General features: G+C 45.4%; 1 protein-coding gene across 2 annotated transcripts in view; it reads left to right on the top strand.

The window, feature by feature from the left end:
• Window positions 1-7,178: 7,178 nt before the first annotated feature.
• The window catches only part of CNTN1 (contactin 1), a 308,991-nt gene continuing 292,397 nt past the window's right edge, over window positions 7,179-23,772 (top strand). Inside the window, exon 1 of one of the 2 annotated variants that reach the window (XM_075344989.1) lies at window positions 7,179-7,285. The gene's annotated coding sequence lies outside the window, so the exon portion shown is untranslated. The remainder of the gene's footprint in view (window positions 7,286-23,772) is intronic. The other variant, XM_075344990.1, reaches the window with a different exon arrangement.

Raw genomic sequence — 23,772 nt, 5'->3', positions numbered from 1 at the left:
TTGTCAACTAGAACAGTGTTTAGGATTCTGTCTCAAAATGGCCTCCATGGTCGAATCAGTGCCCAGAAGCCAGCACTAAACAAAAGGCAATTAAAAAAACGTGTGGCATTTGCCAAGTCCCACAGCCTGCTATACAGATGGATGCTGGAAAAGTTGCAGAAGGTGGATTTCTCTGATGAATCTTCAGTTGAATTCCACCACAGCTGCCACAAATACTGCAGGAGACCTACTGGAGCCTGTATGGATCCAAACTACACCCAGAAAACAGTTAAGTTTGATAGTGGAAAGATCATGGTCTGGGGTTACATTCAGTATGGGGGTGTGTGAAACATTTGCAAGGTGGAAGGCAATATCAATAGCCTAAAATATCAAGAAGTATTAGCTACCTCTTACATTCCCAATCATAAAAGGGGTGTCATGATTCGCCTCCCTATCCACATGGCTAGGGGGCGGAGCCTTCTCTCGGGCCTCACTTTCGGCCCCTGGATGCCTTAAAAGCTGACACTTCCAGTGAACAAGCGCTGGCTATAAGCTTAGCTCTGCTTTGCCTGTAATTGCTGGTCCTGTGAGTGATATCCTTATCTGTCTGTTCCTGTGCCCCCGTGCCCTTGTCTGTGTTCTGTCCCCTGGTCGTCCCTCCTGTCCTGTGTCCCCCCTCCTATTCCCCACTCGGTTGCTTCCTCCGGTACTGACCTTAGCCTGACTTTAACTTCGCTTCTGCTTGCTCCTCCGGTCCTGCTTCTGTCCGTACGGTGTTTGGCCCAGCCTGTCTGACTATTCCTCACAAACCCTGCACTTCTGCCTCTCAGCTGTGCTGATTAGGCAGTGCATGAGAACGCTGTGCATTTCCTTCCTGGTTCTCATTGCTCTGTGTAGTGTCGTCTGCTGCAGAGCTCTGGCTCCCCCTGGTGGCAGCATTACAAGGGGTCAAATTCTGCAGCTGGATGGTGCTAAATCTCATACATCCATCTCTACAACAAAGTTCCTCCTGGCAAAGAAGATCAAGGTGCTCAAGGACTGGCCAGCCCAGTCACCAGACATAAACATCATTGAGCATGTTTGGGGTAGGATGAAAGAGGAGGTTTGGAAGACAAAACCAAAGAATCTAGATGAACTCTGGAAGGCAGACTGCATTCTTTGCTATAAATATAAAAAGAGAGAACTCTGGCACTCTACCCCAATGATATAAGACAAAGTACTTCTTGAAAAAAGGTTCTTTTTTATTGCAAGAAAAGTTCATACATGTGTGATGTCCAAAACAAGACGTTTCAACCATAATATGGTCTATAACAGAGGACCATCTGTGATTACCAGGCTAGGTGAGTCGATAGCAGGAGATGCAGTGCAGCGAGCACCAAAGGGAATAGTGACTCACAAATATAGAACTATAGAGAACCTTTAGTCTATCGATTATTGGTATGTCCACAATGACTTTACTGGTATAGCCCCAAACTGATGTTAGACTGAGGTGTGGTCACAGGCTGTATGCGCTTGTCTCATTGCAAAATGTGCCTATCTTGTAGGAGGGGAGCAGAAGCGTATCCCTATGTCCTATTGGGGTATAGTAAATATATAGCCAACCTGTAAGGTATGCACTGATATATGTGTGCGTAGACCTCAATTGGTATAGGGAAACTGGTAGATGCAATATAGGTATCCAGGGATAGTCTGGGCTCGTGTAGTATAGTAGACGGGCTTATAGGTATATTATTGGAGTCCTTACTTTCACATATAGGGATACACGCCACTTGTGCAGGGATGCATGTTATATTATGTAATCAGGAAAACTCTAGTCAGGTTCATAGATTGGAGTATGATATACCCTAACGGGTGCAGGACTGTCTGAACCTGTGTTGTGGAATGAATGGACCGGCTCCCTGTGTATGGCCAAGCGCATACAGCCTGTGACCACACCTCAGTCTAACATCAGTTTGGGGCTATACCAGTATAGTCATTGTGGACATACCAACAATCGATAGACTAAAGGTTCTCTATAGTTCTATATTTGTGAGTCACTATTTCCTTTGGTGCACGCTGCACTGCATCTCCTGCTATCGACTCATCTAGCCTGCTAATCACAGATGGTCCTCTGATGAAGACCATATTATGGTTGAAACATCTTGTTTTGGACATCACACATGTATGAACTTTTCTTGCAATAAAAAAGAACCTTTTTTCAACAAGTACTTTGTCTGATATCATTGGGGTAGAGTGCCGGAGTTCTCTCTTTTTATATTTACTTAATTTTTCTCCTGAGCACCTATAAGGCGAAGCAGGGTCCTAATCCCTTATTGCATTATTTGCTATTCCTGATGAATTCATCAATAAATTGTATGAATCACTGTTGAACCGCATGGATGCAGTCCTTCAAGCTCTTGACTGTCGCTGATGTTATACTGACAGCTCTGCAGCCAATTACTGAGCTCAGAGGGCACAAACGTCTAAATAAATTAGGTCCATTGATTCCTATGAGTGCAGCAGAAAAATCAAATCTATGGCAGGCATGGGTTTGCGTGGATTTTTACTGTAATTTACACCATCTTTTGACAAAAATTAAAGTAAATTTGTTGGGCCATGTTTGACATGTCTCCTTCTCCACAGTGCTGCCTACTTTTATATTAGTGCCGTGATAGGCAGAAAACAAATCAAAAAGTAGAAAAAACAGGCCTTAAATATGGTATGTGCATTACTGATGATTGAACTAAGTATACAAGGTGATCTGTATAACCAGGATGCTTTCCCTGAAAAAGCCGATGAAGGCGAAACAATAGTCGTCTGCAGGGGATGGCATATGCAAATTTGATTTGTGAGTATAATAATACTTGATAATCTTTATTGGTGACAGCATTTGGCAGTATGTGCCGTTTGATTTGTTTCCAATGAGGATGACTATGAGATGGTGGTGATATTAGAGCAAGGGATGAAGCAATGATCTTATTGATCCAGTGAGATTTCTCTTTGGCCCCTGGGAGGTTGAGCATGACTTGGCTTCTTCTGAAACCAATACAATAAGTGCAACCTCCCACTAATGTCATATGTTAGCACAATTATTACATTATTAGCAGGCATAGCCACAATAATATAGGGTGTTAGGGCTCAGTAAGCTTCTTTCAGCTCTTTTCTTAAACCAGGTGAATCCTAGGTAACACGGTCAAGAGCAGAACTCCATAGTGAAGAATTATGTCCTCACACTTTGCAGTCAGGCCCTCTCCATTGTTCTGATCGTCCAGATGCACTACTCCGTCCCTCTTCACCCCATACCCTCTCATGCTCCAGTGTGAAGGGTGTATGCAGTCAAGACCTCCCTATGGTTCTGATCATCAAAATGCACTGCTCAGTTCCTCTTCTCCCATTACCCTCTCCATGGTTCTGAGCATCCAATTGAGGGCCTCTGCAGTCAGGACCTCTCCATGGTCCTGACAGTCTGGATGCAGAGCTGAGTCCCTCTTCACACCTTGCCCTCCCCATGGTCCTGACCCTTCAGATGCTCTGCTCAGTCCCTCTTCACCCTTTGCCCTCTATTGTCCTAGTGTGGAGGATCCCTGCAGTCAGGCTATCTCCTTGGTTCTGACCATCCAGACTAACTGCTCATTCCCTCTTCACCCCTTGCCCTGGTTTAGAGGGTCCCTGTAGCCAGCCCTCTCCATGGTCCTGACCCTTCAGATGCACTGCTCAGTCCCTCTTCACCCCTTGCCCTCTAATGCCCTGGTATGGAGGATCCCTGCAGTCAGGCTATCTCCTTGGTTCTGACCATCCAGATGCACTGCTCAGTCCCTCTTCACCTCTTGCCCTCTCATTCCCCAGTGTGGAGGATCCCTGAAGTTAGGTCCTCTCCATGGTTCTGACTGTCGATATGCTCTGCTCAGTCCCTCTTCACCCCTTGCCCTCTTCTTCTCCATGGTTCTGACCATCCAGATGCACTGCTCAGTCCCTATTCATCCCTTGCCCTCTAATGCCCTAGTGTGGAGGATCCCTGCAGTCAGGCTATCTCCTTGGCTCAGTCCCTCTTCACCCCTTGCCCTCTTCTTCCCCAGTTTGGAGGATCCCAGCAGCCAGCCCTCTCCATGGTTCTGACTGTCGATATGCTCTGCTTAGTCCCTCTTCGCCCCTTGCCCTCTTCTTCTCCGGTTTGGAGGATCCTAGCAGCCAGCCCTCTCCATGGTTCTGACCGTCGATATGCTCTGCTCAGTCCCTCTTCGCCCCTTGCCCTCTTCTTTCCCGGTTTGGAGGATCCTAGCAATCAGGACCTCTCCATGGTTCTGACCGTCGATATGCTCTGCTCAGTCCCTCTTTGCCCCTTGCCCTCTAATGCCCTAGTGTGGAGGATCCCTGCAGTCAGGCTATCTCCTTGGCTCAGTCCCTCTTCACCCCTTGCCCTCTTCTTCCCCGGTTTGGAGGATCCTAGCAATCAGACCCTCTCCATGGTTCTGACCGCCGATATGCTCTGCTCAGTCCCTCTTCGCCCCTTGCCCTCTTCTTCCCCGGTTTGGAGGATCCTAGCAGCCAGCCCTCTCCATGGTTCTGACTGTCGATATGCTCTGCTCAGTCCCTCTTCGCCCCTTGCCCTCTTCTTTCCCGGTTTGGAGGATCCTAGCAATCAGGACCTCTCCATGGTTCTGACCGTCGATATGCTCTGCTCAGTCCCTCTTTGCCCCTTGCCCTCTAATGCCCTAGTGTGGAGGATCCCTGCAGTCAGGCTATCTCCTTGGCTCAGTCCCTCTTCACCCCTTGCCCTCTTCTTCCCCGGTTTGGAGGATCCTAGCAGCCAGCCCTCTCCATGGTTCTGACTGTCGATATGCTCTGCTCAGTCCCTCTTCGCCCCTTGCCCTCTAATGCCCTAGTGTGGAGGATCCCTGCAGTCAGGCTATCTCCTTGGCTCAGTCCCTCTTCACCCCTTGCCCTCTTCTTCCCCGGTTTGGAGGATCCTAGCAATCAGACCCTCTCCATGGTTCTGACCGTCGATATGCTCTGCTCAGTCCCTCTTCGCCCCTTGCCCTCTAATGCCCTAGTGTGGAGGATCCCTGCAGTCAGGCTATCTCCTTGGCTCAGTCCCTCTTCACCCCTTGCCCTCTTCTTCCCCGGTTTGGAGGATCCTAGCAGCCAGCCCTCTCCATGGTTCTGACCGTCGATATGCTCTGCTCAGTCCCTCTTCGCCCCTTGCCCTCTTCTTCCCCGGTTTGGAGGATCCCAGCAGCCAGCACTCCCCATGGTTCTGACCGTCGATATGCTCTGCTCAGTCCCTCTTCGCCCCTTGCCCTCTTCTTCCCCGGTTTGGAGGATCCTAGCAATCAGGCCCTCTCCATGGTTCTGACTGTCGATATGCTCTGCTCAGTCCCTCTTCGCCCCTTGCCCTCTTCTTCCCCGGTTTGGAGGATCCTAGCAGCCAGCACTCTCCATGGTTCTGACCGTCGATATGCTCTGCTCAGTCCCTCTTCGCCCCTTGCCCTCTTCTTCCCCGGTGTGGAGGATCCTAGCAATCAGGCCCTCTCCATGGTTCTGACTGTCGATATGCTCTGCTCAGTCCCTCTTCGCCCCTTGCCCTCTTTTTCCCCGGTTTGGAGGATCCTAGCAGCCAGCACTGTCCATGGTGCTGACCGTCGATATGCTCTGCTCAGTCCCTCTTCGCCCCTTGCCCTCTTCTTCCCCGGTTTGGAGGATCCTAGCAATCAGGCCCTCTCCATGGTTCTGACCGTCGATATGCTCTGCTCAGTCCCTCTTCGCCCCTTGCCTCTAATGCCCTAGTGTGGAGGATCCCTGCAGTCAGGCTATCTCCTTGGCTCAGTCCTTCTTCACCCCTTGCCCTCGTCTTCCCCGGTTTTGAGGATCTCAGCAGCCAGCCCTCTCCATGGTTCTGACTGTCGATATGCTCTGCTCAGTCCCTCTTCGCCCCTTGCCCTCTTCTTCCCCGGTTTGGAGGATCCTAGCAGCCAGCCCTCTCCATGGTTCTGACTGTTGATATGCTCTGCTCAGTCCCTCTTCGCCCCTTGCCCTCCTCTGGCCAGGTGTGGAGGATCCCAGCAGCCAGCCCTCTCCATGGTTCTGACTGTCGATATGCTCTGCTCAGTCCCTCTTCGCCCCTTGCCCTCTTCTTCCCCGGTTTGGAGGATCCCAGCAGCCAGCCCTCTCCATGGTTCTGACTGTCGATATGCTCTGCTCAGTCCCTCTTCGCCCCTTGCCCTCTTCTTCCCCGGTTTGGAGGATCCTAGCAGCCAGCCCTCTCCATGGTTCTGACTGTTGATATGCTCTGCTCAGTCCCTCTTCGCCCCTTGCCCTCCTCTGCCCAGGTGTGGAGGATCCCAGCAGCCAGCCCTCTCCATGGTTCTGACTGTCGATATGCTCTACTCAGTCCCTCTTCACCTCTTGCCCTCTTTTTCCCCGGTTTGGAGGATCCTAGCAGTCAGCCCTCTCCATGGTTCTGACTGTCGATATGCTCTGCTCAGTCCCTCTTCGCCCCTTGCCCTCTTCTTCCCCGGTTTGGAGGATCCTAGCAGCCAGCCCTCTCCATGGTTCTGACTGTTGATATGCTCTGCTCAGTCCCTCTTCGCCCCTTGCCCTCCTCTGGCCAGGTGTGGAGGATCCCAGCAGCCAGCCCTCTCCATGGTTCTGACTGTCGATATGCTCTGCTCAGTCCCTCTTCGCCCCTTGCCCTCTTCTTCCCCGGTTTGGAGGATCCCAGCAGCCAGCCCTCTCCATGGTTCTGACTGTCGATATGCTCTGCTCAGTCCCTCTTCGCCCCTTGCCCTCTTCTTCCCCGGTTTGGAGGATCCTAGCAGCCAGCCCTCTCCATGGTTCTGACTGTTGATATGCTCTGCTCAGTCCCTCTTCGCCCCTTGCCCTCCTCTGCCCAGGTGTGGAGGATCCCAGCAGCCAGCCCTCTCCATGGTTCTGACTGTCGATATGCTCTACTCAGTCCCTCTTCACCCCTTGCCCTCTTTTTCCCCGGTTTGGAGGATCCCAGCAGCCAGCCCTCTCCATGGTTCTGACCGTGCAGATGCACTGTACAGTCCGCTTGCCCTCTGATGCCCCGGTGTGGAGGGTCCCTACGCTCCGGGCACTGCGGACACTGCAGCTGGCAGCATCGCTCCTCCGGTCGGCTTGGAATGACATCACCGCCAGCCAATCACTGACCCAGCAGCCTTCCGCCCCCAATAACGGCACGGGGAGGGCGCAGAGCTGCAGAGAGGACTGGCTGGGCTGGGACTGCGGGCAAAGCGAAGCCGAGCGGGGGAGGGGCTGCCAGGTGCTCGGAGCTGCTCTGGTGACAGTGCAGTGCTGCAGCGGGAAGGTAGGACCCATTTTTACAAGGATTGTCCGTTATATGACATATGCCTAGCGGGTGGCAGGCGTGCCAGGGTATGAAGGCAGCGAGCAGGGTGCAGTGATGAGGCTGGGCGCTGTGCAGACAGCAGCCAGTGATCAGCATGTTAATGCGCAGCTTCTGCTGGGATTCCTTTCCCCATCCTTTGCTGACAGAGCAGTATGATTCCCTGTGTATGGTGACCTGATATAGTAACGTGCCCTGGATCATCCCATGTCTGTGTCATTCCCTACCATATACACGGCCATATATGCTGTATACTCCCCCTCCTCCTGTATCACTCACACCCTGTGTATGGGGACCCTGCTATAGTAATGTGCCCTGGAGGATCTGTGCCATATACACGGCCATATATGCTGTATACTCCCCCTCCTCCTATATCACTCACACCCTGTGTATGGGGACCCTGGTATAGTAATGTCCCCTGGGGATCCCATGCCAGTGTGCAGAGCCCAGCCATGTCTATGCCATTCCTTGCTATATACACTGCTATATACGCTATATACTGCCCCCTCCTCCTGTATCACACAGCCATAGGCTCATGTGCCCTGGATGATCCCATGTCTGTGCCATATACACCGCTATATGCGCTGTATACTGCCCCATCCTCCTGTATCACTTACAATTACACCCTGTGTATGGTGACCTATGGTATATTAATGTGCCCTGGATGATCCCATGTCTGTGCCATACACACGGCCATATACGCTGTATACTCCCCCTCCTCCTGTATCACTCACACCCTGTGTATGGTGACCCTGGTATAGTAATGTGCCCTGGAGGATCTGTGCCATATACACGGCCATATACGCTGTATACTCCCCCTCCTCCTGTATCACTCACACCCTGTGTATGGTGACCCTGGTATAGTAATGTGCCCTGGATGATCTGTGCCATATACACGGCCATATACGCTGTATACTCCCCCCTCCTCCTGTATCACTCACACCCTGTCATTTTCTTTGCTGTCAGTCACATTAGCAGATCTTGCTGTTTGCTCTTCCTCCAGGTTTTCTGATTCTCCTGAATGGGGGGGTGTTTCTTGGTGATGTCTTGGTGTCATTGCATCTCACCTCTACATGTCTGTATGAAATGGTACATTAGGTGACCACCACCTCCTCCCACCCATCAGGGTCTAGTGCTGGGAGGATACTGGGGATACTGGGAGGCAGCACCAGAAGGAATCAGCGCTGTTCTCCCCTAAGAGGATTAATTCTCTGCCTAGGGTCTCGTCTAGCAGCAAGGGTCCTAAAATCCCCAGAAATGTTCTTTTTTTCCCAATAATAATACTAATAATATAATTGCAATGCAAATGTCTGTTTTCTTGGGATGTCTATAGCGATGAGTGGCTAACCTCCGCTCCATTTACTGCAATGACAGCGTGCCTTAATGAAGCTCCTAAATGCAGGTTATTGTGTGCATATATCATGGACTCACAGGGCGCTGATTGTAATGTATACTGCGGTCCTGTCATTCCCCAGACACTGGCACATTATGGGCAGCATCTGCTCCATTATCCCCCCACTGAGGAGCTCTGTCCCCTGTAACCCGATAGTAGGACATGTATGTGATGTCTGCGGCCGTCTGCAGTGTCATGATCCGAAATCCCACTGGTTACAGTAACACCTGCTGGTGAGAGAAGGCATTCAGAGGGGAATCATTTGTCACTATTAAAATATTAACCCTCCCCCAGCACATTATCCACTGGTGCATATAGGATTGTCACAGTGGAGGGGGAGAAACACCCATCCCCGGGCAGGGATCCCACAGCAGAAGATAATTACTCTCCAGTGTTAAAATATGTAGGATTTATGCATCATGGCATTTTTTGGCATGGCATACACATATATAAAGTACATATAGATATAATGCCATGATATATATATATATATATATATATATATATATATATATATATATATATACATATATACACACAAGCAATGCAATAAGTGTATATATACTTCTAGTGCATATATATATATATATATATATATATATATATATATATATATATATATATATATATATATAGATGGATGGATGGATGGATGGATGGATGGATGGATGGATAGATAGATAGATATATGAATATGCAGTTCTTAGATTTTATATTCTGCTCAAAAAACTAAAGGGAACACTAAAATACCATTTTGTTGTTTAAGTGCTCCCTTTATATTTTGAGCAGTATATATGTATGCACATATGTACTGCTTACATTCTCTCTCTCTCTCTCTCTCTCTGTATATATATATATATATATATATATATATATATATATATATATATATATATATATGATATATCTATATATATATATGATATACATAGTGCTTAGATTTTATATATATATATATATATATATATATATATGTGTGTTATGCTTACATTTTTTTATATATATATATATATATATAGACTATATAAATGTATGTAAATATATATATATATATATATATAAATGATTATATATATATACATATATAAATATATAGTGCTTAGATTACATATTTATATATGGTCTTTAATATTATATAGAGAATAAAGTATATATACAGTATATATATATATATATATATATATATATATATATATATATATATATATACATGATATATCTATATATATATGATATATATAGTACTTAGATTATATATATATATATATATATATATATATATATATATATATATATATATATGTGTGTCTTATGCTTACATTTTTATATATATATATATATAGACTATATAAATGTATGTAAATATATATATATATATATATATATATATATATATATATAAAAATGATTATATATATATATACATATATATATATATATATATATAGTGCTTAGATTACATATTTATATATGTTCTTTAATATTATATAGAGAATAAAGTATATATACAGTATATATATATATATATATATATACAGAGAGAAAGAGAAAGAGAATGGAGTAGTGAATAATATTTTCCCACAATGCAGAGTCTGTAAACCTCACACACCTAAGGCTATGAATTGACTCTTTTTTGTGTTTTTTCATGACACAGTACATCTTAAATCCCATTATAGAATACTCCTTCCTTCCATCATGTTTCCAAGTCAGAACGCCGCCCATTTCTGGCCTCCTGCCATTGTTCCCTGCTCTTTTCTAATAGAATGTCACTAAATGTACAGTAATTAAAGCTGACAATATAGAAAAGTCCCATAGAAATGCAATCCCGTAATGAGGCATGAGCGGCTCCAGTGCAGTATGGAGTGTGCTTCTGCAGTCATCTGATTCATACAGAATTTATTCCGATTTTTTGCATTGTGGGAAATCCAGTATATGGCACTCTATTCATGAATAATTTCCATATTCCTAGGATTTCCTGTAATTAAAAGGAAAGACTTAGAGAAGATAAGACAATTATGTGGCCATGGTTGAGATGTATTAATATTCATGTCGTCTTCCCAGATATAGGCAGGGCCACATCTCCGGCTTTGGTCCCTGTGGAATCCTTGTAGTTCTTATTATAACACACAAGTTTAGAGCCATTGTGGATTGGGCCTCTGTATGAGGAGTGCCTATATGCTGGCGCTGGGCTTAGTAGATGATATTAGAGCAATGAGGCCTTCTGCAGGGGATGAGTTCTCAGACAATGAGCAAACAAATAGAGCCAGCATTCAGCAATACAAGCAAGTATGAAGATGTAGACTCTGCATATCCATGTAAAATATAGATTCTGCTGCAGTGTACCACCTCGGCCTCATCCCGATGTCAGAGAGTCCATGATTTCCACAGATAGCACACCTACCCATTTTCTATTGGTTTATTCACATGCCCTTGTTTTGTTTTTTTTGTGTCCGCAAAAAATCACGGCGACATGTCCTTCTTAGATCTGAGTCACAGATAAAATTGATCTCAAATCACGGACAGTACACTGATCCCATCCATGTCCGAGATTACCATTGCAATGTGTGGATGATAATTTGCAATTTATTTATTTATTTTTCCATATGTGAAAATCACTGATAAAACATTGATGGTAAGAAGTAAAATACTGACCAAATCTGATCAAAAACACTGATGAACAATCATGGGGATCTGAATGAGGCATGAAAGGGAACCTGTCAGGTGCAATATGCACCCAGAACCAGAATCACGAGCAGTTCTGGGTGCATATTGCTAATCCCTGCCTAATTGTCCCTGTATACACCAGCATAGATAAAGAGATCTTTAGAAAAAGTATTTCCAAAGATCTTTTACCATATGCTAATGAGCGAGGGCACTATTTCCCTGGGCGTTAGTTTCCCGGCCAGTCGCCCCCATTAGCATATTAGTATGTCCCTGTGGGTGTGCTAACATGCTAATGAATACGTAGCGTCACAGGATGATCTCACTCACCTATCCTCCGCCATCGCGTCCGACGGGGGATTTCGGCTCAGTGCGCATGACCCCAGAGTTTCGGTCATGTGCATTATGAAGTTGGGTGTACACATCCTGGCTTCAAACTGAAGTAGTGCGCATGACCCAAACTTCAGGGTCATGCGCACTGAGCCGAAATCCCTGTTGGTCGCGATGGCAGCAGAGAGGTGAGTGAGATCATCCTGTGACGCTGCGTATTCATTAGCATGTTAGCACTTAGCACGCCCACAGGGGCATACTAACAAGCTAATGGGGGCAACTGGCAAGGGAAGCAACGCCCAGGGGACTAGTCCCCTCGCTCATTAGCATATGGTAAAATCTTTAGAAATACTTAAAGATCTCTTTATCTATGCTAGTGTATACAGGGACAGTTAGGCAGGGATTAGGTGCACCCAGAACTGCTCGTGGTTCTGGGTGCATATTGGACCTGACAGGTTCACTTTAAAGTGGACCTGACAGTGGATAATCGGGCAGTATATATCAGACACTGGCTGTACAATCTCAGCCAGATATATCGACTCTGAACGCTGCAGTCTTTCAGAGACAGATTAGAGACTAGTCAGACTGACGGGTCCCTGGCGTCTTCACCCCGCCCGGCGCTCTGGAGTGACAGGTCTCTGCCTATACATGCATGTCATGCAGAACCTGTCGGCAGTATCAGAGTCAAACATTCCTGCCTGAGATCATTCATCCAGGGGATCGGGCAGCATGTATTCTCTGACTTGTCCTACAAATATTAGTGGCTGGGGAACTTTGATCTTGGACCTAGAGGAAGAAGGAACAGAAGCATCTTAAATACATTTGCCATATAGATAGAAGATAACATAAAACATGTGAATAGAACTGCCCTTTAAATAGAAGCAATCTAATCAAGGTTTTAATATTGTTATCATATTGTGCACTGATATCAATGATTTCCTTTTTGCTACAAAAATCACTTTGTCATTAGACTGATAAAATACAGACGTCTGAAAAATGTCCTTGATGCCGCCCTATCCTAAGACAGCATGTGATGAGCCGCTGAGAAGATTGCTGATTCATTTATTACAAAGTGCTGCAAAAGCTCTTAATTACCTTTTTAATACTGACATAAAAACTGTTTTCTTACTGATCGGTTAGAGTACACAACCTGCCAACATTTGCTGATGAACGGTCATTTAACATTTCACTAGTGCACAGAATAATCAGTAACGCGTTGTTCAGTGCTCACAGGCCGCCATTGTTCTCGGCAGCCTGCAGCACAAGTCCTGTTTACACAAACTGTGCTGCTGGGAGCCATTATTTATTTCAAGCAATCTGAAAGGTAATTTTAGCTGATGATTAAGCATTTTACTTCTTCATCAGGAACCTCCAACCTCCTGTTTATAGCCTACACGATTATAGGAAATTCCTTATAATTCCTTGGAGTGTTCATTCCCGATATGTAACCCCAGTTCTGGTGAGTCAAGAAGGCACGCTAAGAGAATAATAACTTAAAGGGGCTGCTCAATAATTTTTGCAATTTCTCTCTAAATTGAACCAATCACCAGGATTTTCGTATATAACCTAAAGCCAGTGGTATACTGGCACTATCAGGCTGATTCTATACATACCTGTAGTGGTCAGCTCGGATGTATAGGTTTTGAAATCCAAGAAAGTAAAGTTTATAAAATTGGCAGCTTCTTGAGTGACAGCGGCTGAGGAGTAGATAATATCTGGGGGGGAATTCATAGTTACACTAGCTCTAACAGGGGGAGGAGATAAGTATTATACAATCAATGTAACTTTTCTCTTCCAGGACCTGTGGTGAGGTCATACCCATGTGACCAAAAGGGGTGGGGCCTCAGCCAATAGGAAAATGTTGCTTCATGATATCAGCTTTGTTGGCTGAGGTCCCGCCCCTTCTGGTCACATGGGTATGACTTCACACAGGTCCTTCTAGTGAAAAGTTAAATCAATTGTAAAATACTTATGCTAATTCTAACAGGGGGAGGGGATAACTATAAATCCCCCCAGATATCTGATCTTCAGCTTCGGTCACTCAAAAATTTCAGTGAAGTCGGGGCTTGGTCTCAGATAACATTGTTATGCCACGTGAACCTTGCAGCCAATTAGCCACCACCATTCAACTGCTGTGCTTTCACTTCTTCTGCTTGTACAAAGTAAACATAGTCCAAAAACAGCCACTGATTGCCTGTGGGATTTACATAGCATAACATATCATGTGAGCCCCTGGAGACCCAGTGTAAAAGGCCAGAGTATACCCAGAGTCCAGACTATACCTGGGGTTAAAATGGCTTAGGCTAGATTATACTCTGGGGTATAAATTGGAGTAGGCCAAAATATACCCCTCTGGCCATATTATACCCTCATCAGTAGCATTGAGTGATATTTATAACAATTACTTAATTGTTCAACATTTTATTAGGGATTCAACTTTGTCTGCTAAGTTAATTAGTTGTTAGTGATGGGCAGACCCGGACTGTTAAAGTCCGGATCCGAGCAAGTCCAAAAGTCCCTGAGCGCCAGGCCCGGAGTAATTGTCCGCATACGGCAACTCGGGTAATAAAAAAAAAAACAACTGAAAAATAAAAAACAATAAGAGTAAAGCAGACGCGCTGTACTTAATGAATCTCCGGCTGTAACTGCTTCTGGGGCCACTCATTCTACTTTCGGGGCTGCTCATTAGCTTCATACATATTCACTGCTTCCTCCACCCACCGGCAGTCCTGGCATCTGTGATTGGTTGCAGTCAGACGCGCCTCCAGCCTGAGTGACAGCCTGTTTGACTGCTTTCAATCAGAGATTCTGTCTGCGGCTCTAGATCAGTGTAAAAATAAATAAATAAAAAAATTGGGTCCCCACATATTATGATACCCAGCACAGATAAAGCATACAGCTACAGGCTGCAGTCCCTAGCCGTGCGCTTATCTTGGTTGTGTATTTTGATACATGGGGCTTTTTTTTTATTATTTAAAGAAACAATTTAAAAAGCTGGTCTGCGTTTCCCCCCAATTTTGATAACCATCCATGATAAAGCCCTACAGCTGGAGGCTGATATTCACAGGCTGGGGAGACCCATGCTTATTGGGCCCCCAGCCTAAAAATATCAGCCTGCTGCTGCCCAGGATTGTCACATCCATTAGTTATTTGCGGTCACAGCTTGAGGTTGCCATGGTCCTCCACCTGTGATCACAGGTAACCTGGCCTCAGGTGACCTCATTGAACTAAATGACCTCAGACTGTTAGAGCCCCCCCCTATGCCTTCTACCATTATTTTAAAGCGCTGGATTCTGGTGCCCACAAACCTATATGGGGATATGCGTCTGGCCAGATATCTGGGATCAATTCCGGACCTGAATCAGGTTTTCTTAACTGAGTTGGATCCATCGGGTATCTGCGAGTCTTCCCATCACTAGTTACTATACATAACATTAGCTATGCTTTGCTTGAACGGCACCATCTACTGTCAGTTCAATGTAAGCACGGTGCTATTTTACGCCCCAGGGTATAGATTTTATTCCCTCGGGTATACTGTGGCCTTGGCCAGACTAGACCCGGGTTCTACTTTACATGGGTATATTCTGGCCTGTAGAGGTAGAGTTTGGCCCTGGACAGCTAATCCCTGGGACATACTCTGGCCTGGGCCAAACTTAATCTGGGAAGGGAATAATTTGGACTGCCACACTGGCACCAAAATTGCTGGAACCAATATCTGGTGTTATCTGTTATTTAAAATTTACAAGGGCAAATGCTGAATTTAAAAAAAAAGTGGTTGTCACAAGAAGTGGACAATTGCTTTAAGGGTTTGTAAACGCTTTAATTCAGTTGTTATGCTCAGTCATAGGAGCAAAGCAACAAAAATGATGGTATGCTGGATCTGTCACATGATGGGTACTAGCAGTGGCTAACGGACTCCATTGACTTATAGTCCATCATGGTCTTTATCACTTTACCAGAAAAAATACAGCATGCAGACTTCTTTTTACTCTTAGTAGATATGATGGCAACTGCAACAAAGACTTCAATGCAAATGTGAACAGAGGCATAACCTGTATGAGCTTGTATACATAGGAATCTAAGGGGCCCTTTGCACACTACGACATCGCAAGCCGATGCTGCAATGCCGAGCGTGATAGTCCCCGCCCCCGTCGCAGCTGCGATATCTTGTGATAGCAGCTATAGCGAATATTATCGCTGCGGCAGCTTTTATTGCATACATATAACATGCATACAATAAAATAAACTAACAGACTTAGGGGTACTTTGCACGCTGCAACATCGCTAGCCGAGGCTAGCGATGCCGAGCGCGATAGTACCCGCCCCTGTCGCACATGCGATATCTTGTTATAGCTGCCGTAGCGAACATTATCGCTACGGCAGCTTCACACGCACTCACCTGCCCTGCGACGTCGCTCTGGCCGGCGACCCACCTCCTTCCTAAGGGGGTGGATCGTGTGGCGTCACAGCGATGTCACATGGCAGGCGGCCAATAGAAGGGGAGGGGCAGAGATGAGCGGGACGTAAACATCTCGCCCACCTCCTTCCTTCTGCATTGCAGACGGGACGCAGGTAGGAGATGTTGCTCGCTCCTGCGACTTCATACACATCAATGTGTGCTGCCGCAGGAACGAGGAACAACATCTTACCGTCGCTGCAGCCAAAATAATGAAAATGACCAACACTACGCCGATCATACGATACCAACGCTTTTGCGCTCGGTAATCGTAGATAAAACGATTTACACACTACAATGTCGAGAGCGACGCCGGATGTGCGTCACTTTCGATTTGACCTCACCGACATCGCACCTGCGATGTCGTAGTGTGCAAAGGGCCCCTAACAATGAGTGGGGAATTGGACGAGTATCAGTATTGAAATACAGCTGTATCAATATGTATACAGTGAAATCCTAGTGACAGCTGAAGGCAAAGTTGATTTTTTTTTTATTTTAAAGGATTTTCTGGATGATAAAAAACATTACTGTCCTATCCTTAAACAAACGGCTTCAAATGTGTGATTGTTGGTGGTCCAATGCCCATAATACCCTCATCTAGCAGAATGAAGATGACTCGGCCACATCATGTGCACCACAAACCATTCATTATATATTTGGGCAGAGAGACTAAACTACCGTAAATAGAGCCCTGTTCCAGGAATGGTTGCCTACTGGAAGAGCTGATGGCATTTTCACCAGTAACCTTTTAGGTTTAGCGTTCCTACTGTACCTCTTAACTTCCGTCTGCACCAAATATATGCAATGATCCGGTGCTGTAGTGTAGAGCATTCAGCTGTATAAGAGAAGCTTGTTTTTGCATGTGCCAGCAAAATGGTCAGCTCTAGAACTCAATTTAACAAATTCCCGTCATGCTTTGTCAGCTTCTTGCATCATATAGAAAATAATGTGTACCAGAGATTGACACTATGTCCACTAACTACTCCATATACTGTATGTCTAATAGAAAAGATGAAGAGCACTCCATCATACAGTGAAAAGATCCTCTATAGAAGTACAGTCGGTCCTCCATAGGCTGCTCCCTGACAGGTCATGCTGTTACACGTTGTTACATGCAGTTACACGTTCAATTCAATTGTTTCTTACTGATGTGTCCTAGGAAATCTGCTTGACAATAACTATGGCCGCAATTACTGCAGCCATAGGGGTTGTCACTCAGATTTACTGGAGTCGTGAATGGCTTACCTGCTCGATTTTGCAGTAAGACATGTCCCATTCTCCTATATCTACATTGCAAGGACAATTTGCCTTTCAGGTCTCAAAATAGAAAGCATAACACTGTTACAATCCAACTTAAAGAGAACGTGTCACCAGGTTTTTCCCATATAAAGTGTGGCTACCACCAGTCAGCCCAGCCCTTATACAGAGTATTCTAGAATACTGTCTGTAAGAGCCCAGGCCGTGCTGTATAATGTAAAAAATACCTTTTATACTCACTTACAGGGCAATCCGATCCGATGGGCGTCGCTGCTCTTGATCCGGCACCTCCTCTCTTCTTGCTTCATGTGGATGACACGTCCTATGTCATTCACACACTGTCTTCCATCGTGCTATTGCGCATGTGCACTGTTATCTGTCCTGTCAAGATCAGAGCAAAGTACTGTAAAATGCATTGGCGGGGAAAGGTCAAAGAGCAACTGCACATGCGCATTGCAGTGCTTTGCTCTGTCCTCAGCGGGGCAGAGAAAAGTGTATGTGTGCAGGAGCGCAATTGAGGACACTATGTGGATGATGTAGGATGCGTCTTCCTCACAAAGCAAGAATAGAGAAAGCACTGAATCAAGACCAGCGACTCCCATCGGACTGGACCGTCCCAAAGGTGAGTCTAATAAAAGCTCTTTTTTATGTTATACAGATCAGCTTTGTTACTTATATACAGTATACATGCACATAGAATGTCCCTATAAAACTTAAATACTTTATTAAATCACTTAAAACCACACCGTGATTACTAAAAGTGCGCAAGATAAATTGCTAGCCCTCAATAGCTGCACCTATCTGTGCACTGCCTAACATCGGGGGTTGGCACCCTAAAAATGCGATATGGCGCCCCCACTCCGCGACGACTTTCCCTGCTGCCCCTGAAGTCCCTGCTGGAAAAAAGGTGCAGTGCCTAAGATAAGTTCAACAAACAAATTAGTGTGGCAGGTGGACAGTAGGGAGGAAAAATCAAAAACGTATCTCATTGATGTGAACAGAATAGTAATTTCAAGCCTCAACACGTTTCTCCCAGAAGTGAGTTCCTCAGGAGGCTAATAGGAAACTACAATGGTGGTTCAGGAAAACCCTCTGTAGCCTAATGGCTGATTCAAAGAGGGGATCCTGTTGATAAATAGCACACTGCAGACAAAAATAGTGCTGGTGTGCAAGGGAAAACACCCTATTCAATGAAATCACCTTTGAATAGGGTGTTTTCCCTTGGACACCAGCACTATTTGGGTCTGCAGTGTGCTATTTATCAACAGGATCCCCTCTTTGAATCAGCCAGTAGGGTACAGAGGGTTTTCCTGAACCACCATTGTAGTTTACTATTGGCCTCCTGAGGAACCCACTTCTGGGAGAAACTAGGCTTGAAATTACCATTCTGTTCACATCAATGAGATAAGTTTTTGATGATGATCAATGAGATCAAGTTTGTTGCACTTATTTTAGGCACTGCACCTTTTTTCTGGCAGGGACTTCAGGGGCAGCAGGGAAAGTCGTCACGGAGTGGGGGCGCCATATCGCATTTTTAGGGTGCCAACCCCCACTGTTAGGCAGTGCACAGATAGGTGCAGCTATTGAGGGCTAGCCATCTATCCTGTGCACTTTTAGTAATCACGGTGTGGTTTTAAGTGATTTAATAAAGCATTTAAGTTTTATAGGGACAGTCTATGTGCATGTATTTTGTTATTCATTAGTTGTTATTACATGTATGAGTCTTATTATATACAGTATTTTAGATAAGAGCTCACTGGTGATGGCAGTTTATATGGGACAAATCTGATGACAGGTTCCTTTTAAAGAGGATATACAGTATATCACCTGATCTAACAAAAATAAGAATTCTGGAGTATCTTTTCTTATAATCTAAGTGGTGCTTATTCCTCCTTTTCCCATCCACATGGTCTGCTGAGATCTACAATACAACCCAGTCACTTAGATGGGGTTCAGTTGTAATACTGTAGAAAGGGTATCAGAGAGTGTCTTCTACAGGAGAGAGTATGAAAGGACCTTGGTGTATTCATTTAAATGGCAGTTGGGGTCCAATAGGTCATATCTGGACCCATAAGAATGATATCATCTTTTGTACCGAGCAGAAGATGATAGCCCAGCTGACATTTACTGGGTCTAGACAGAATATATGCAAGGATCTATTGGATATTATAAGCTTAGAAATAACCTTTAGAGCGTTGCTAGGTTGCACCCATTACATTTTACACAGATGGTGATGTAGGAGACCACTATATTCTCCTGTGCTCAATTTCTTATGGTTTTAGCACAACATCTTATAAGGAACTCTTGTTAAGGCTAAAATGTCATTTTAAATAACATAGTTGGACCAGCACTTATACATAAGGAACACTAAGCCTTAATTTATAGTTCTTGGTCCCACTTATTGGTGAAGAAATGGTCACATGTGTATGTGTACATAGGATCGCTGCAGCTTGTGATGCCTGCAATTCAAGTCACCTGACCGCTGCAGCCGATCACAAGCTGCTGCAGTCCTGTGTCTGGTAGAACCGTGACATAATTAATGCCGGCACAGACCACAGGACGGCAGCGCTGGATCCAGGTGGGTGACAGCAGGGGTGAATAATTTATTTTGATAGTTTTATAAAATTTAACCCCCATAGATTATTTAGCCAAACAGTTTCTTTACAGTACATGTATTATTTTTGACAATTCCTTTAAAGGGAACTGATAGCCATGAGTCGGGGGCAGCATGGATCAGGCAGTGGCTGTACGATCACAGCCAGGTATGTGTGACCCTAAGGCTACATTCACATGACCATTCCATTTTTGCAGTCCGCAAAACACGGTCTGTTTATTTCACGGATGCATCTGTGTGGCATCTGTTTGACATTTGTTTCGTATACGGGCCGTGTGTCATCCGTATGACATTCGTGTGCCTTCCATTTTTTTGCGGACCCCAAAACATGGAAGCAGCTAGATAGATAAATAGATGGATAACTAGATATAGATAGATAAAGGGATAAATAGAGGGATGAATGAATGAATGAATGAATGAATGAATGAATGATTAGAGGGATAGATAGAGGGATAGCTAGAGGGATAGATAATAGATGAGAAAGACATATAATGTCCCACTCCCCAGCATTTTGTAATCTTGCACCCTTTAGTTCCTTTCATGTGGCACTAAAGGATCCTTAGCCTTGTATTTAGCCAAAAAAATAAATAAATAAAAAAAACAACTTGGGGTCTCCCTATTTTTTGTAGCCAGCTCAGGTAAAGCAGACAGCTGTAGCCTGTAGACCACAGCTGGCATCTTCACCTTGGCTGGTAATCCATAACAGAGGACACCCCACGCTGTTATTTTAAATTAAATAAATAATTTAAAACAAAAAACGTGGGGTCCCCCCAAATTGGATCACCAGCCAAGGTAAAGCGAACAGCTCTGGTCTGGTATTCCCAGACTAGGGAGGTTCGCGGTTCTTGGACCCTCCCCAGCCTACGAATAGCAGGACGCAGCAGCCACAGAAGTGGTGCAACTATTAGATGTGCCAATCCTGGTGCTTTGTCCTCGCTCATCATGCCCTGGTGCGGTGGAAAACGGGGTAATGTATGGGGTTGATACCAGATGTGTAATGTCACCTGGCATCAAGCCCTGGGGTTACTGATGTCACAGTGTCTATCAGATACCCGACATCACCAACCCAGTCAGTAATTTAAAAAAATAGATGACAAACAAATTTTAGTTTGAAAAATAACTTCCCAACACATTTCCTCTTTCACCAATTTATTGAAAAAAACAAACAAATTCGGGTCCGGCGTAATCCATTAAGGGGCTCCCACGACGATCCATACTCACTGCCCCAGTCAATTAAGAACAGAATGATCCCCATTAACTAGAAGAGCAGTGCAGTGATCTGAGCTAACATCATGAGGTCACCCCAGGTCACTGCAGGGCATGACGAGCACTGACTTCAGGAGGTTAGCGAGGTACATTACCTCCAGTGATGGAAGCCGCTGCACTCCTGACATCAGCGCTGGTCACTGAGTTCTATGCCCACCGCGTCCTCAGAACACCTCTAACGAGCGGCCTGTGACGTCACCGCTAGTCACCATCTCGGGTCGGCCGTGAGAGGTGATGTGAGAATGCGGGTTTCAGTGACAAGCGCTGACATCAGGAGAGCAGGAGTTCATCACCGCAGGTAATGAACTTTACTAACCTCCTGACGACAGCCCTCATCATCCAAATGAGTAAAGGCACTGGGGAGATGGCTGTCATTACATCTTCAATAAATGCCCACGTTTACATTGAAATTTTGGACACATTTCTTATCCCATCAATTGAAAGGATGTTTGGGGATGATGAAATCATTTATCAAGATGATAATGCATCCTGCCATAGAGCAAAAACTGTGAAAACATTCCATGAAAGAAGACACATAAGGTCAATGTCATGGCCTGCAAATAGTCAGGATCTCAATCCAACTGAAAATCTTTGGTGGAAGTTGAAGAAAATGGTCCATGACAAGGCTCCAACCTGTAAAGCTGATCTGGCAACAGCAATCAGAGAAAGTTGGAGCCAGATAGTCACTCATTAAGTCCATGCCTCAGAGACTGCAAGCTGTTATAAAAGCCAGAGGGGGTGCAACAAATATTAGTGATGTATTGGAGTGTTCTTTTGTTTGTTTCTCATAATTTTTTCCTCATAATTGAGTGATTCCATAATTTTTCCCCTGTTTGGGCTTAAAAAGTAACTGTTACTGGCTAACACATTATGTTTTAATGATTTTTTTAGTGTTTCTTAAAGCCAGAAAGTTGACATTTGAAATTACTTTAGTTTTGTGCCATGTCTGTGATCTGCTTTTTTAAACAAAAGTAAACAACTGAATGAACATCCTCAAAGCCTAGTGAGTCTAAAATTTTTGCCAGGGGTTATATATATATATATATATATATATATATATATATTGTGAGGCAGTGACAGGGGTAATATTTGAAGACCGCTATGTGTCCCCCAGAATGTGTCTGGAAACCCTCTGAGTTTGCTATAGCTATTACTGGGAGTATAGCACAAAGGGTAACAGGGAGACAGATCCCTCCTCCCAGTCCAGGTTTTGTAGCAATCCTCATGTCCGGCATTTTCGTTTAAATCTTGCAGAGCACAGCAGGGTGTGTCTCAGTTGAGAGCCAGGCTTGGTGAAGCTAACACATGTTGTGTGAGCTGGGCTGGCTCTGTGTGGAGTGAACACAGGCCAAGAGTGTGAACCTAGGAGAACCTTACACAGATCCCTGCGGTTAACGGGGTCCTAAGGTAACAAGACTTTTTGATGCAAAGAATTTGTCTATATGCACCGGCTGTGATCCGGAAGAGACTTTGACAGTGGGAAATTGGATCTATTTTATGCTGCAACAATAAATAGACTGTTAGTGTGAACACGCTGCTGCCTCACTGCCTCACGTTTTTGCCCAAACAACGCTGCTACCTCACATTATGGTGGAGAATGCGGGCATGGCAGCCTGGTTGCTAAGGGCAATCGCCTAAGAGGTACTTACCCGGAAAAAAAAATAAATAAATTTTTTTTTACTGACTGTTTGCGGTGGATCGGCGGGTCCACGAAGCTTACAGGCGTTGCAGCCTGGTTGCTAGGGGCAACAACACAGTTTTCACATGTTTATGATCAAGCCTGCAAAGTTACAGTTTACCTCAGCAGCCCCTATGGAGGATCTTGTAAAGCAGCTGGCCCAGTCTACTGCTCAACTACAGCAGGTTTTTGCACAAACCAGTGCACAACAGCAACAGGCTAATGCTCAGCACCAGCGGGCGTTAGCTCAGCAACAGGAGACAAACAGCTTGTTGATTAAACAGCTTTCTGCTCTGCAAGAAGCGCTCCCAGCGGTAACTCCAGGTCATCCAGTCCTTCCTGCGGCCCAGGACAGAGTAAGGGCGGCACTTACGAAGATGAGTGCAGAGGATGACCCAGAAGCCTTTCTCTCCATGTTTGAGAGGACCGCTGAGCGAGAGAAATTGTCTACCGACCGTTGGACTGATGTCGTGGCCCCGTTCCTGGTAGGTGAACCCCAAAAAGCCTACCTGGATCTCAGCACGGAGGATGCCAAGGACTATGGCATACTAAAAGGTGAGATCCTTGCACGAATGGGGGTTAACACTTATCTCCGGGCCCAACGAGTGAATCAGTGGTCCTTTGAGGAGGGAAAACCTGCACGCTCACAGGCCCATGTCTTACTGGACCTTGTAAAAGAATGGCTGCAGCCGGAGACCTTGAACCCCGGACAGATGATTGAGCGGGTGGTGATTGAACGGTTTGTGCGGACTTTGCCAGCCCCCATTCAACGGTGGGTGGGACAGGGGGACCC

The sequence above is a fragment of the Anomaloglossus baeobatrachus genome, chromosome 4 (assembly GCF_048569485.1).
Source record: "Anomaloglossus baeobatrachus isolate aAnoBae1 chromosome 4, aAnoBae1.hap1, whole genome shotgun sequence".
Taxonomy (NCBI): Eukaryota; Metazoa; Chordata; class Amphibia; order Anura; family Aromobatidae; genus Anomaloglossus; species Anomaloglossus baeobatrachus.
This window is presented reverse-complemented; position numbering and strand designations above follow the sequence as displayed.